We start from the raw sequence: 12,776 nt of genomic DNA, 5'->3' as shown, positions 1-12,776 counted from the left end.
GCTGTGAATTATTCCACTTGCATGGCAGTGTGCGCATGTTGGTGTGTTAAAAATTCTGGAGGCGCTGGGTATCGATCCCAGTACCTCTCGCATGCTAAGCGAGCGCTCTACCATCTGAGCTACGCCCCCTGCTGACGAACTGCGCTACATACAGCCATATCAATGACACAGACCCTTGCACTCCCATTATTCCGCTGACAAACACTACTCTCAATGTGTCCGTGAGGGTGTCTTTCAGGTTTCCTGCATTCTGTATCGAATCGTAGTTGGCCAAAATCAAAGTGGCACGCACGACGGCGAAAATAGCGTTCGGCCAACGCTCTGGGGTAGACGAACGTGTTGTCCACTCTCTAGACTTCATTGAGGTTAGGCCGTTATACCTAAGGCAGATTTGCACTCGATGACACCTCGACAACAGCCGGTCCTCACATTTACGTCTTGCTCTCCTTACGTCAGTATACGAGTCTGTGACGCTGGCTTTGCAACATCTTGCGTGCCTTTAGGCTCGCCGCGACCAACACTTACCACAAAACATGGAGGCGCCGGGGCTTGAACCCGGGACCTTTCACATGCAAAGCGAACGCTCTACCAACTGAGCTACGCCCCCAAGCACAACCAAGCTGCGCTGTTCTCCGTTCTTTGCTACTCTTATGTGCACGGACACGATGGTTGGTTGGTTTGCAGGGGTGAAGGGACCAGAGTACAAAGGCGCGGACACGTTCACATACGCAAGAGTTCCAAGTAGTTTCGATGCTCTGGTATTACGACTGCAAATTCCGTCCGTTTTTAACGTCTTAAATTGAAGGGACAGTCACAAGTTGCTCCGTTTTCACTCCATGTCGACAATCACACAGCACCTGAGGTAACAAGCACATCTGAAGACCCATTGTGCACTCGACTGTTCATGCCAACTCACTGCCTCGCACTTTACTACTGTGTACCACTCTTGTCGTCCAACTGCAAAAGACTGGCCCACAACAACTTTCCGCGTCTCCATTGCACTGCGCAAACTACGAAACGCTCCCCAAACATGGCACTCACCCACGCAGACGACTTTTCCGACTTTACACGACGCTCACGCAACGCTCACGCTAGTGACAGCCTTATTTAGAGCTTGACGTCGCACACAAGCGAATGAGCACATTTCGCCTACGACTTAGGCCGCCCTCCTAGTGTGGCTGTTCGGTGTCTGCAGGCAGCGAGGGGCTGCAAGCTTCCTGTGTTCCCGCCTATGTCACCTCTGCTTGCTTGTCAGAGACAGAGTATCGCAAAACATACAACTCACTCCATGAATTGATTGCTACGGCATCTGTCATCAGCAGTCACAACTAGCAACACCAGTAGCAGCCGACTGCACGTCAAGAATTGGAATGTGCAGTGGGATTTTTGTGAATTCGGCGCAAGGCTGATCTTTGCGACATAGGTTTGAGAATCTTATGGGAACACTTGTACTGTTTCTAAATTAAGTGTAGTGGTGGGAGGAGGGTGCTTCGTGCGCATTACAGCACGCTTGCCAATTGTGGCTGCTAATCGTTGGCTCGTATCTGCCTTGACACATTTTCTGGCTGTGAATTATTCCACTTGCATGGCAGTGTGCGCATGTTGGTGTGTTAAAAATTCTGGAGGCGCTGGGTATCGATCCCAGTACCTCTCGCATGCTAAGCGAGCGCTCTACCATCTGAGCTACGCCCCCTGCTGACGAACTGCGCTACATACAGCCATATCAATGACACAGACCCTTGCACTCCCATTATTCCGCTGACAAACACTACTCTCAATGTGTCCGTGAGGGTGTCTTTCAGGTTTCCTGCATTCTGTATCGAATCGTAGTTGGCCAAAATCAAAGTGGCACGCACGACGGCGAAAATAGCGTTCGGCCAACGCTCTGGGGTAGACGAACGTGTTGTCCACTCTCTAGACTTCATTGAGGTTAGGCCGTTATACCTAAGGCAGATTTGCACTCGATGACACCTCGACAACAGCCGGTCCTCACATTTACGTCTTGCTCTCCTTACGTCAGTATACGAGTCTGTGACGCTGGCTTTGCAACATCTTGCGTGCCTTTAGGCTCGCCGCGACCAACACTTACCACAAAACATGGAGGCGCCGGGGCTTGAACCCGGGACCTTTCACATGCAAAGCGAACGCTCTACCAACTGAGCTACGCCCCCAAGCACAACCAAGCTGCGCTGTTCTCCGTTCTTTGCTACTCTTATGTGCACGGACACGATGGTTGGTTGGTTTGCAGGGGTGAAGGGACCAGAGTACAAAGGCGCGGACACGTTCACATACGCAAGAGTTCCAAGTAGTTTCGATGCTCTGGTATTACGACTGCAAATTCCGTCCGTTTTTAACGTCTTAAATTGAAGGGACAGTCACAAGTTGCTCCGTTTTCACTCCATGTCGACAATCACACAGCACCTGAGGTAACAAGCACATCTGAAGACCCATTGTGCACTCGACTGTTCATGCCAACTCACTGCCTCGCACTTTACTACTGTGTACCACTCTTGTCGTCCAACTGCAAAAGACTGGCCCACAACAACTTTCCGCGTCTCCATTGCACTGCGCAAACTACGAAACGCTCCCCAAACATGGCACTCACCCACGCAGACGACTTTTCCGACTTTACACGACGCTCACGCAACGCTCACGCTAGTGACAGCCTTATTTAGAGCTTGACGTCGCACACAAGCGAATGAGCACATTTCGCCTACGACTTAGGCCGCCCTCCTAGTGTGGCTGTTCGGTGTCTGCAGGCAGCGAGGGGCTGCAAGCTTCCTGTGTTCCCGCCTATGTCACCTCTGCTTGCTTGTCAGAGACAGAGTATCGCAAAACATACAACTCACTCCATGAATTGATTGCTACGGCATCTGTCATCAGCAGTCACAACTAGCAACACCAGTAGCAGCCGACTGCACGTCAAGAATTGGAATGTGCAGTGGGATTTTTGTGAATTCGGCGCAAGGCTGATCTTTGCGACATAGGTTTGAGAATCTTATGGGAACACTTGTACTGTTTCTAAATTAAGTGTAGTGGTGGGAGGAGGGTGCTTCGTGCGCATTACAGCACGCTTGCCAATTGTGGCTGCTAATCGTTGGCTCGTATCTGCCTTGACACATTTTCTGGCTGTGAATTATTCCACTTGCATGGCAGTGTGCGCATGTTGGTGTGTTAAAAATTCTGGAGGCGCTGGGTATCGATCCCAGTACCTCTCGCATGCTAAGCGAGCGCTCTACCATCTGAGCTACGCCCCCTGCTGACGAACTGCGCTACATACAGCCATATCAATGACACAGACCCTTGCACTCCCATTATTCCGCTGACAAACACTACTCTCAATGTGTCCGTGAGGGTGTCTTTCAGGTTTCCTGCATTCTGTATCGAATCGTAGTTGGCCAAAATCAAAGTGGCACGCACGACGGCGAAAATAGCGTTCGGCCAACGCTCTGGGGTAGACGAACGTGTTGTCCACTCTCTAGACTTCATTGAGGTTAGGCCGTTATACCTAAGGCAGATTTGCACTCGATGACACCTCGACAACAGCCGGTCCTCACATTTACGTCTTGCTCTCCTTACGTCAGTATACGAGTCTGTGACGCTGGCTTTGCAACATCTTGCGTGCCTTTAGGCTCGCCGCGACCAACACTTACCACAAAACATGGAGGCGCTGGGGCTTGAACCCGGGACCTTTCACATGCAAAGCGAACGCTCTACCAACTGAGCTACGCCCCCAAGCACAACCAAGCTGCGCTGTTCTCCGTTCTTTGCTACTCTTATGTGCACGGACACGATGGTTGGTTGGTTTGCAGGGGTGAAGGGACCAGAGTACAAAGGCGCGGACACGTTCACATACGCAAGAGTTCCAAGTAGTTTCGATGCTCTGGTATTACGACTGCAAATTCCGTCCGTTTTTAACGTCTTAAATTGAAGGGACAGTCACAAGTTGCTCCGTTTTCACTCCATGTCGACAATCACACAGCACCTGAGGTAACAAGCACATCTGAAGACCCATTGTGCACTCGACTGTTCATGCCAACTCACTGCCTCGCACTTTACTACTGTGTACCACTCTTGTCGTCCAACTGCAAAAGACTGGCCCACAACAACTTTCCGCGTCTCCATTGCACTGCGCAAACTACGAAACGCTCCCCAAACATGGCACTCACCCACGCAGACGACTTTTCCGACTTTACACGACGCTCACGCAACGCTCACGCTAGTGACAGCCTTATTTAGAGCTTGACGTCGCACACAAGCGAATGAGCACATTTCGCCTACGACTTAGGCCGCCCTCCTAGTGTGGCTGTTCGGTGTCTGCAGGCAGCGAGGGGCTGCAAGCTTCCTGTGTTCCCGCCTATGTCACCTCTGCTTGCTTGTCAGAGACAGAGTATCGCAAAACATACAACTCACTCCATGAATTGATTGCTACGGCATCTGTCATCAGCAGTCACAACTAGCAACACCAGTAGCAGCCGACTGCACGTCAAGAATTGGAATGTGCAGTGGGATTTTTGTGAATTCGGCGCAAGGCTGATCTTTGCGACATAGGTTTGAGAATCTTATGGGAACACTTGTACTGTTTCTAAATTAAGTGTAGTGGTGGGAGGAGGGTGCTTCGTGCGCATTACAGCACGCTTGCCAATTGTGGCTGCTAATCGTTGGCTCGTATCTGCCTTGACACATTTTCTGGCTGTGAATTATTCCACTTGCATGGCAGTGTGCGCATGTTGGTGTGTTAAAAATTCTGGAGGCGCTGGGTATCGATCCCAGTACCTCTCGCATGCTAAGCGAGCGCTCTACCATCTGAGCTACGCCCCCTGCTGACGAACTGCGCTACATACAGCCATATCAATGACACAGACCCTTGCACTCCCATTATTCCGCTGACAAACACTACTCTCAATGTGTCCGTGAGGGTGTCTTTCAGGTTTCCTGCATTCTGTATCGAATCGTAGTTGGCCAAAATCAAAGTGGCACGCACGACGGCGAAAATAGCGTTCGGCCAACGCTCTGGGGTAGACGAACGTGTTGTCCACTCTCTAGACTTCATTGAGGTTAGGCCGTTATACCTAAGGCAGATTTGCACTCGATGACACCTCGACAACAGCCGGTCCTCACATTTACGTCTTGCTCTCCTTACGTCAGTATACGAGTCTGTGACGCTGGCTTTGCAACATCTTGCGTGCCTTTAGGCTCGCCGCGACCAACACTTACCACAAAACATGGAGGCGCCGGGGCTTGAACCCGGGACCTTTCACATGCAAAGCGAACGCTCTACCAACTGAGCTACGCCCCCAAGCACAACCAAGCTGCGCTGTTCTCCGTTCTTTGCTACTCTTATGTGCACGGACACGATGGTTGGTTGGTTTGCAGGGGTGAAGGGACCAGAGTACAAAGGCGCGGACACGTTCACATACGCAAGAGTTCCAAGTAGTTTCGATGCTCTGGTATTACGACTGCAAATTCCGTCCGTTTTTAACGTCTTAAATTGAAGGGACAGTCACAAGTTGCTCCGTTTTCACTCCATGTCGACAATCACACAGCACCTGAGGTAACAAGCACATCTGAAGACCCATTGTGCACTCGACTGTTCATGCCAACTCACTGCCTCGCACTTTACTACTGTGTACCACTCTTGTCGTCCAACTGCAAAAGACTGGCCCACAACAACTTTCCGCGTCTCCATTGCACTGCGCAAACTACGAAACGCTCCCCAAACATGGCACTCACCCACGCAGACGACTTTTCCGACTTTACACGACGCTCACGCAACGCTCACGCTAGTGACAGCCTTATTTAGAGCTTGACGTCGCACACAAGCGAATGAGCACATTTCGCCTACGACTTAGGCCGCCCTCCTAGTGTGGCTGTTCGGTGTCTGCAGGCAGCGAGGGGCTGCAAGCTTCCTGTGTTCCCGCCTATGTCACCTCTGCTTGCTTGTCAGAGACAGAGTATCGCAAAACATACAACTCACTCCATGAATTGATTGCTACGGCATCTGTCATCAGCAGTCACAACTAGCAACACCAGTAGCAGCCGACTGCACGTCAAGAATTGGAATGTGCAGTGGGATTTTTGTGAATTCGGCGCAAGGCTGATCTTTGCGACATAGGTTTGAGAATCTTATGGGAACACTTGTACTGTTTCTAAATTAAGTGTAGTGGTGGGAGGAGGGTGCTTCGTGCGCATTACAGCACGCTTGCCAATTGTGGCTGCTAATCGTTGGCTCGTATCTGCCTTGACACATTTTCTGGCTGTGAATTATTCCACTTGCATGGCAGTGTGCGCATGTTGGTGTGTTAAAAATTCTGGAGGCGCTGGGTATCGATCCCAGTACCTCTCGCATGCTAAGCGAGCGCTCTACCATCTGAGCTACGCCCCCTGCTGACGAACTGCGCTACATACAGCCATATCAATGACACAGACCCTTGCACTCCCATTATTCCGCTGACAAACACTACTCTCAATGTGTCCGTGAGGGTGTCTTTCAGGTTTCCTGCATTCTGTATCGAATCGTAGTTGGCCAAAATCAAAGTGGCACGCACGACGGCGAAAATAGCGTTCGGCCAACGCTCTGGGGTAGACGAACGTGTTGTCCACTCTCTAGACTTCATTGAGGTTAGGCCGTTATACCTAAGGCAGATTTGCACTCGATGACACCTCGACAACAGCCGGTCCTCACATTTACGTCTTGCTCTCCTTACGTCAGTATACGAGTCTGTGACGCTGGCTTTGCAACATCTTGCGTGCCTTTAGGCTCGCCGCGACCAACACTTACCACAAAACATGGAGGCGCCGGGGCTTGAACCCGGGACCTTTCACATGCAAAGCGAACGCTCTACCAACTGAGCTACGCCCCCAAGCACAACCAAGCTGCGCTGTTCTCCGTTCTTTGCTACTCTTATGTGCACGGACACGATGGTTGGTTGGTTTGCAGGGGTGAAGGGACCAGAGTACAAAGGCGCGGACACGTTCACATACGCAAGAGTTCCAAGTAGTTTCGATGCTCTGGTATTACGACTGCAAATTCCGTCCGTTTTTAACGTCTTAAATTGAAGGGACAGTCACAAGTTGCTCCGTTTTCACTCCATGTCGACAATCACACAGCACCTGAGGTAACAAGCACATCTGAAGACCCATTGTGCACTCGACTGTTCATGCCAACTCACTGCCTCGCACTTTACTACTGTGTACCACTCTTGTCGTCCAACTGCAAAAGACTGGCCCACAACAACTTTCCGCGTCTCCATTGCACTGCGCAAACTACGAAACGCTCCCCAAACATGGCACTCACCCACGCAGACGACTTTTCCGACTTTACACGACGCTCACGCAACGCTCACGCTAGTGACAGCCTTATTTAGAGCTTGACGTCGCACACAAGCGAATGAGCACATTTCGCCTACGACTTAGGCCGCCCTCCTAGTGTGGCTGTTCGGTGTCTGCAGGCAGCGAGGGGCTGCAAGCTTCCTGTGTTCCCGCCTATGTCACCTCTGCTTGCTTGTCAGAGACAGAGTATCGCAAAACATACAACTCACTCCATGAATTGATTGCTACGGCATCTGTCATCAGCAGTCACAACTAGCAACACCAGTAGCAGCCGACTGCACGTCAAGAATTGGAATGTGCAGTGGGATTTTTGTGAATTCGGCGCAAGGCTGATCTTTGCGACATAGGTTTGAGAATCTTATGGGAACACTTGTACTGTTTCTAAATTAAGTGTAGTGGTGGGAGGAGGGTGCTTCGTGCGCATTACAGCACGCTTGCCAATTGTGGCTGCTAATCGTTGGCTCGTATCTGCCTTGACACATTTTCTGGCTGTGAATTATTCCACTTGCATGGCAGTGTGCGCATGTTGGTGTGTTAAAAATTCTGGAGGCGCTGGGTATCGATCCCAGTACCTCTCGCATGCTAAGCGAGCGCTCTACCATCTGAGCTACGCCCCCTGCTGACGAACTGCGCTACATACAGCCATATCAATGACACAGACCCTTGCACTCCCATTATTCCGCTGACAAACACTACTCTCAATGTGTCCGTGAGGGTGTCTTTCAGGTTTCCTGCATTCTGTATCGAATCGTAGTTGGCCAAAATCAAAGTGGCACGCACGACGGCGAAAATAGCGTTCGGCCAACGCTCTGGGGTAGACGAACGTGTTGTCCACTCTCTAGACTTCATTGAGGTTAGGCCGTTATACCTAAGGCAGATTTGCACTCGATGACACCTCGACAACAGCCGGTCCTCACATTTACGTCTTGCTCTCCTTACGTCAGTATACGAGTCTGTGACGCTGGCTTTGCAACATCTTGCGTGCCTTTAGGCTCGCCGCGACCAACACTTACCACAAAACATGGAGGCGCCGGGGCTTGAACCCGGGACCTTTCACATGCAAAGCGAACGCTCTACCAACTGAGCTACGCCCCCAAGCACAACCAAGCTGCGCTGTTCTCCGTTCTTTGCTACTCTTATGTGCACGGACACGATGGTTGGTTGGTTTGCAGGGGTGAAGGGACCAGAGTACAAAGGCGCGGACACGTTCACATACGCAAGAGTTCCAAGTAGTTTCGATGCTCTGGTATTACGACTGCAAATTCCGTCCGTTTTTAACGTCTTAAATTGAAGGGACAGTCACAAGTTGCTCCGTTTTCACTCCATGTCGACAATCACACAGCACCTGAGGTAACAAGCACATCTGAAGACCCATTGTGCACTCGACTGTTCATGCCAACTCACTGCCTCGCACTTTACTACTGTGTACCACTCTTGTCGTCCAACTGCAAAAGACTGGCCCACAACAACTTTCCGCGTCTCCATTGCACTGCGCAAACTACGAAACGCTCCCCAAACATGGCACTCACCCACGCAGACGACTTTTCCGACTTTACACGACGCTCACGCAACGCTCACGCTAGTGACAGCCTTATTTAGAGCTTGACGTCGCACACAAGCGAATGAGCACATTTCGCCTACGACTTAGGCCGCCCTCCTAGTGTGGCTGTTCGGTGTCTGCAGGCAGCGAGGGGCTGCAAGCTTCCTGTGTTCCCGCCTATGTCACCTCTGCTTGCTTGTCAGAGACAGAGTATCGCAAAACATACAACTCACTCCATGAATTGATTGCTACGGCATCTGTCATCAGCAGTCACAACTAGCAACACCAGTAGCAGCCGACTGCACGTCAAGAATTGGAATGTGCAGTGGGATTTTTGTGAATTCGGCGCAAGGCTGATCTTTGCGACATAGGTTTGAGAATCTTATGGGAACACTTGTACTGTTTCTAAATTAAGTGTAGTGGTGGGAGGAGGGTGCTTCGTGCGCATTACAGCACGCTTGCCAATTGTGGCTGCTAATCGTTGGCTCGTATCTGCCTTGACACATTTTCTGGCTGTGAATTATTCCACTTGCATGGCAGTGTGCGCATGTTGGTGTGTTAAAAATTCTGGAGGCGCTGGGTATCGATCCCAGTACCTCTCGCATGCTAAGCGAGCGCTCTACCATCTGAGCTACGCCCCCTGCTGACGAACTGCGCTACATACAGCCATATCAATGACACAGACCCTTGCACTCCCATTATTCCGCTGACAAACACTACTCTCAATGTGTCCGTGAGGGTGTCTTTCAGGTTTCCTGCATTCTGTATCGAATCGTAGTTGGCCAAAATCAAAGTGGCACGCACGACGGCGAAAATAGCGTTCGGCCAACGCTCTGGGGTAGACGAACGTGTTGTCCACTCTCTAGACTTCATTGAGGTTAGGCCGTTATACCTAAGGCAGATTTGCACTCGATGACACCTCGACAACAGCCGGTCCTCACATTTACGTCTTGCTCTCCTTACGTCAGTATACGAGTCTGTGACGCTGGCTTTGCAACATCTTGCGTGCCTTTAGGCTCGCCGCGACCAACACTTACCACAAAACATGGAGGCGCCGGGGCTTGAACCCGGGACCTTTCACATGCAAAGCGAACGCTCTACCAACTGAGCTACGCCCCCAAGCACAACCAAACTGCGCTGTTCTCCGTTCTTTGCTACTCTTATGTGCACGGACACGATGGTTGGTTGGTTTGCAGGGGTGAAGGGACCAGAGTACAAAGGCGCGGACACGTTCACATACGCAAGAGTTCCAAGTAGTTTCGATGCTCTGGTATTACGACTGCAAATTCCGTCCGTTTTTAACGTCTTAAATTGAAGGGACAGTCACAAGTTGCTCCGTTTTCACTCCATGTCGACAATCACACAGCACCTGAGGTAACAAGCACATCTGAAGACCCATTGTGCACTCGACTGTTCATGCCAACTCACTGCCTCGCACTTTACTACTGTGTACCACTCTTGTCGTCCAACTGCAAAAGACTGGCCCACAACAACTTTCCGCGTCTCCATTGCACTGCGCAAACTACGAAACGCTCCCCAAACATGGCACTCACCCACGCAGACGACTTTTCCGACTTTACACGACGCTCACGCAACGCTCACGCTAGTGACAGCCTTATTTAGAGCTTGACGTCGCACACAAGCGAATGAGCACATTTCGCCTACGACTTAGGCCGCCCTCCTAGTGTGGCTGTTCGGTGTCTGCAGGCAGCGAGGGGCTGCAAGCTTCCTGTGTTCCCGCCTATGTCACCTCTGCTTGCTTGTCAGAGACAGAGTATCGCAAAACATACAACTCACTCCATGAATTGATTGCTACGGCATCTGTCATCAGCAGTCACAACTAGCAACACCAGTAGCAGCCGACTGCACGTCAAGAATTGGAATGTGCAGTGGGATTTTTGTGAATTCGGCGCAAGGCTGATCTTTGCGACATAGGTTTGAGAATCTTATGGGAACACTTGTACTGTTTCTAAATTAAGTGTAGTGGTGGGAGGAGGGTGCTTCGTGCGCATTACAGCACGCTTGCCAATTGTGGCTGCTAATCGTTGGCTCGTATCTGCCTTGACACATTTTCTGGCTGTGAATTATTCCACTTGCATGGCAGTGTGCGCATGTTGGTGTGTTAAAAATTCTGGAGGCGCTGGGTATCGATCCCAGTACCTCTCGCATGCTAAGCGAGCGCTCTACCATCTGAGCTACGCCCCCTGCTGACGAACTGCGCTACATACAGCCATATCAATGACACAGACCCTTGCACTCCCATTATTCCGCTGACAAACACTACTCTCAATGTGTCCGTGAGGGTGTCTTTCAGGTTTCCTGCATTCTGTATCGAATCGTAGTTGGCCAAAATCAAAGTGGCACGCACGACGGCGAAAATAGCGTTCGGCCAACGCTCTGGGGTAGACGAACGTGTTGTCCACTCTCTAGACTTCATTGAGGTTAGGCCGTTATACCTAAGGCAGATTTGCACTCGATGACACCTCGACAACAGCCGGTCCTCACATTTACGTCTTGCTCTCCTTACGTCAGTATACGAGTCTGTGACGCTGGCTTTGCAACATCTTGCGTGCCTTTAGGCTCGCCGCGACCAACACTTACCACAAAACATGGAGGCGCCGGGGCTTGAACCCGGGACCTTTCACATGCAAAGCGAACGCTCTACCAACTGAGCTACGCCCCCAAGCACAACCAAGCTGCGCTGTTCTCCGTTCTTTGCTACTCTTATGTGCACGGACACGATGGTTGGTTGGTTTGCAGGGGTGAAGGGACCAGAGTACAAAGGCGCGGACACGTTCACATACGCAAGAGTTCCAAGTAGTTTCGATGCTCTGGTATTACGACTGCAAATTCCGTCCGTTTTTAACGTCTTAAATTGAAGGGACAGTCACAAGTTGCTCCGTTTTCACTCCATGTCGACAATCACACAGCACCTGAGGTAACAAGCACATCTGAAGACCCATTGTGCACTCGACTGTTCATGCCAACTCACTGCCTCGCACTTTACTACTGTGTACCACTCTTGTCGTCCAACTGCAAAAGACTGGCCCACAACAACTTTCCGCGTCTCCATTGCACTGCGCAAACTACGAAACGCTCCCCAAACATGGCACTCACCCACGCAGACGACTTTTCCGACTTTACACGACGCTCACGCAACGCTCACGCTAGTGACAGCCTTATTTAGAGCTTGACGTCGCACACAAGCGAATGAGCACATTTCGCCTACGACTTAGGCCGCCCTCCTAGTGTGGCTGTTCGGTGTCTGCAGGCAGCGAGGGGCTGCAAGCTTCCTGTGTTCCCGCCTATGTCACCTCTGCTTGCTTGTCAGAGACAGAGTATCGCAAAACATACAACTCACTCCATGAATTGATTGCTACGGCATCTGTCATCAGCAGTCACAACTAGCAACACCAGTAGCAGCCGACTGCACGTCAAGAATTGGAATGTGCAGTGGGATTTTTGTGAATTCGGCGCAAGGCTGATCTTTGCGACATAGGTTTGAGAATCTTATGGGAACACTTGTACTGTTTCTAAATTAAGTGTAGTGGTGGGAGGAGGGTGCTTCGTGCGCATTACAGCACGCTTGCCAATTGTGGCTGCTAATCGTTGGCTCGTATCTGCCTTGACACATTTTCTGGCTGTGAATTATTCCACTTGCATGGCAGTGTGCGCATGTTGGTGTGTTAAAAATTCTGGAGGCGCTGGGTATCGATCCCAGTACCTCTCGCATGCTAAGCGAGCGCTCTACCATCTGAGCTACGCCCCCTGCTGACGAACTGCGCTACATACAGCCATATCAATGACACAGACCCTTGCACTCCCATTATTCCGCTGACAAACACTACTCTCAATGTGTCCGTGAGGGTGTCTTTCAGGTTTCCTGCATTCTGTATCGAATCGT

At 50.9% G+C, this 12,776-nt stretch overlaps 17 non-coding genes across 17 annotated transcripts; all 17 read right to left on the bottom strand.

Moving 5' to 3' along the window:
• Positions 1 to 56: 56 nt before the first annotated feature.
• Trnaa-agc lies at positions 57 to 129 on the bottom strand. The gene has a single exon. It is a non-coding gene; the product is annotated as a tRNA-Ala (tRNA).
• A 405-nt stretch (positions 130 to 534) lies between these two features.
• Positions 535 to 607, bottom strand: Trnaa-ugc. The gene has a single exon. It is a non-coding gene; the product is annotated as a tRNA-Ala (tRNA).
• A 1,013-nt stretch (positions 608 to 1,620) lies between these two features.
• Positions 1,621 to 1,693, bottom strand: Trnaa-agc. Its single transcript has one exon. It is a non-coding gene; the product is annotated as a tRNA-Ala (tRNA).
• A 405-nt stretch (positions 1,694 to 2,098) lies between these two features.
• Trnaa-ugc lies at positions 2,099 to 2,171 on the bottom strand. The gene has a single exon. It is a non-coding gene; the product is annotated as a tRNA-Ala (tRNA).
• A 1,013-nt stretch (positions 2,172 to 3,184) lies between these two features.
• On the bottom strand, positions 3,185 to 3,257 carry Trnaa-agc. Its single transcript has one exon. It is a non-coding gene; the product is annotated as a tRNA-Ala (tRNA).
• A 405-nt stretch (positions 3,258 to 3,662) lies between these two features.
• Trnaa-ugc lies at positions 3,663 to 3,735 on the bottom strand. The gene has a single exon. It is a non-coding gene; the product is annotated as a tRNA-Ala (tRNA).
• Positions 3,736 to 4,748: 1,013 nt separating this feature from the next.
• Trnaa-agc lies at positions 4,749 to 4,821 on the bottom strand. Its single transcript has one exon. It is a non-coding gene; the product is annotated as a tRNA-Ala (tRNA).
• A 405-nt stretch (positions 4,822 to 5,226) lies between these two features.
• On the bottom strand, positions 5,227 to 5,299 carry Trnaa-ugc. The gene has a single exon. It is a non-coding gene; the product is annotated as a tRNA-Ala (tRNA).
• Positions 5,300 to 6,312: 1,013 nt separating this feature from the next.
• On the bottom strand, positions 6,313 to 6,385 carry Trnaa-agc. Its single transcript has one exon. It is a non-coding gene; the product is annotated as a tRNA-Ala (tRNA).
• Positions 6,386 to 6,790: 405 nt separating this feature from the next.
• Trnaa-ugc lies at positions 6,791 to 6,863 on the bottom strand. The gene has a single exon. It is a non-coding gene; the product is annotated as a tRNA-Ala (tRNA).
• Positions 6,864 to 7,876: 1,013 nt separating this feature from the next.
• On the bottom strand, positions 7,877 to 7,949 carry Trnaa-agc. The gene has a single exon. It is a non-coding gene; the product is annotated as a tRNA-Ala (tRNA).
• Positions 7,950 to 8,354: 405 nt separating this feature from the next.
• Trnaa-ugc lies at positions 8,355 to 8,427 on the bottom strand. The gene has a single exon. It is a non-coding gene; the product is annotated as a tRNA-Ala (tRNA).
• A 1,013-nt stretch (positions 8,428 to 9,440) lies between these two features.
• On the bottom strand, positions 9,441 to 9,513 carry Trnaa-agc. Its single transcript has one exon. It is a non-coding gene; the product is annotated as a tRNA-Ala (tRNA).
• A 405-nt stretch (positions 9,514 to 9,918) lies between these two features.
• On the bottom strand, positions 9,919 to 9,991 carry Trnaa-ugc. Its single transcript has one exon. It is a non-coding gene; the product is annotated as a tRNA-Ala (tRNA).
• A 1,013-nt stretch (positions 9,992 to 11,004) lies between these two features.
• Trnaa-agc lies at positions 11,005 to 11,077 on the bottom strand. The gene has a single exon. It is a non-coding gene; the product is annotated as a tRNA-Ala (tRNA).
• A 405-nt stretch (positions 11,078 to 11,482) lies between these two features.
• Positions 11,483 to 11,555, bottom strand: Trnaa-ugc. The gene has a single exon. It is a non-coding gene; the product is annotated as a tRNA-Ala (tRNA).
• Positions 11,556 to 12,568: 1,013 nt separating this feature from the next.
• Trnaa-agc lies at positions 12,569 to 12,641 on the bottom strand. The gene has a single exon. It is a non-coding gene; the product is annotated as a tRNA-Ala (tRNA).
• Between the last annotated feature and the right edge of the window lie 135 nt (positions 12,642 to 12,776).

This window comes from Schistocerca americana, unplaced genomic scaffold (genome assembly GCF_021461395.2).
Source record: "Schistocerca americana isolate TAMUIC-IGC-003095 unplaced genomic scaffold, iqSchAmer2.1 HiC_scaffold_311, whole genome shotgun sequence".
NCBI classification, from domain to species: Eukaryota; Metazoa; Arthropoda; class Insecta; order Orthoptera; family Acrididae; genus Schistocerca; species Schistocerca americana.
The sequence above is the reverse complement of the archived record's forward strand: the minus strand, read 5'-3'. Positions and strand labels throughout refer to the sequence as shown.